This window comes from Rhagoletis pomonella, unplaced genomic scaffold, assembly GCF_013731165.1.
Source record: "Rhagoletis pomonella isolate Grant_MI unplaced genomic scaffold, Rhpom_1.0 Rhpom_scaffold_00002, whole genome shotgun sequence".
NCBI lineage: Eukaryota > Metazoa > Arthropoda > Insecta > Diptera > Tephritidae > Rhagoletis > Rhagoletis pomonella.
Window position 1 is genome coordinate 18,665,865 of NW_023458556.1, and position 1,929 is coordinate 18,667,793.

The following is a 1,929-nucleotide window of genomic DNA, read 5'->3' on the forward strand; positions in this document are numbered from 1 at the left end:
TCTGACTGATTCTGACTATTTCTGACTAGTCCGGACTCGTACGGGATCGCAACTATAAGTTCGCCTTGTAATAAATCTTCAAACGAAAAAAGATCTGATATTTTTCTACTATTTTCAGAATCTTCAAAACTGTGTCGACCTACTTTCGAAATACATATTACATTTACATTCACCAAAACTTGTAAATCGCCAAATTTCGCCGTAAAAAATCGGTTTGAGTCAAGACCGAAAAACTTCACCAATGTCTATTCCATCGTCCCTATGTTCCTGTCTTTGTAGAGCTCGCACAGTTCGTAATTTTATCTTCTTTTCCGACGAGAGAGAGCTCTGCTTTTCCATTGCTAACCGAGCTCAAAGTTGCACTTGTTGGCAAGAGTTATCCCCCGCTTGATCTCCAGGCTGACATTATTGGAGGTGTTTATGCTAGATCCTGCAAGTTAAATAAAAGCTTGTAATATTTTTACATTAAAAGAGCTATTCTTGTATATATATATATACGTACATTTCCATGCAGCCGTACGCGACATTCGTACGCTTATGGAGTAACATAAATCTCTCAAAAATTGAAGTTACTGAAAAACTAGATTACTGTTATGTTGCAACCAAAGGGTACTATGTTTGTGAAAAAAATAAGCAGCCTCGAAACTTTGGTGTGGAAAAAATTCGCTCAAAACAAGGTGATAACGAACGCGAAAAAAAAGAAATGGTTTTCTTTTCTTTAAAAATTCCTAAACTAGCTAAATAATGTACCAAATGAAAGGTATTGTTGAGAACTTTGGTCAGAAAATGTTTTCCATGAGGGCTGCCACGCTTCTATGTAATAAAAATTTTTATTTTGTTAATTTCAATCAGCATTTTTTATGCATACGCAGTACATACATATACGCTCAAGAAACATAACATTCATTCCAGCGTATTTCGGAATAGGGTTGCCACCTATATTTTGGAGTAAGAAATTTACTTAATAGATATCGAAATCCAATTTTTTTTCCAAAATATTTTTTTATGGCTATCCAAATCATGACTTTTGATTTTTAAAAGTATGTGCACTCCGGGCAAGGCTCGGTCATATGGTCATGGTACTAAAAAATAAAAATGAATATTTTTCAAGCAATAAATGAACCTCAAAAAACAACTGAACTTAATTTTTTGAATAAAACGTAAAAATCCGTGCCGTTGATGTTGTCCGAGTAGCAAGGAGAAAGAAGTATGTTTTTTTACTCCCTATGCACGCAGTGTTTCTCTTTCCACATGATTTTTTTTGATGAAATGTGAAAATAATCATTATTTGCGGTCCACGGTTTTTTTGTTTTTGTTTGATCTGCACTCGAAAAAAAGTCAGCTAAATATATTTCTCTCAACACAAGATTTGGTAATTGTAAGCAAATCGTGTAACTATAACCAAATCACGTGTCGAGAGAAACATATTTAGTTAACTTTTTTCAGTGTGCAATGCATATTATCATTATTTATATGAATATCTACTAAAATTATCTTATCCTTCAAATTATCTATTTCAGAATTCTCCACCAAAACGGCGCCTCAGCAACATGTTCAAGCGTAAATAGGATGTCAGTGACAGCATACCGATTTCATTAAGATAGAAGTGAGAGCACTTCCACTATTGTAGTTATAAATATTCTGATTTGTTCATATGTATTTAATTTTAATATTTTCGTATTTTTTTATTTAATGTAAGATTAGTTTAATCTGTTTACATACATATCTTATATGTATGTTTGTGCATGCTTACTTTTTTACATATGTATGCCCGTATGTTTGTGCGAATCAACAATGCGAAGCCTAACTTTCTTACGTGGTAGGTAGGTAGAGCTTCAGCAGCTTACTTTTTTACTATATACACATATTCATAGATATACATATATACTTTCTTACACATGTACATATATATGTATGCATTATGTAAGT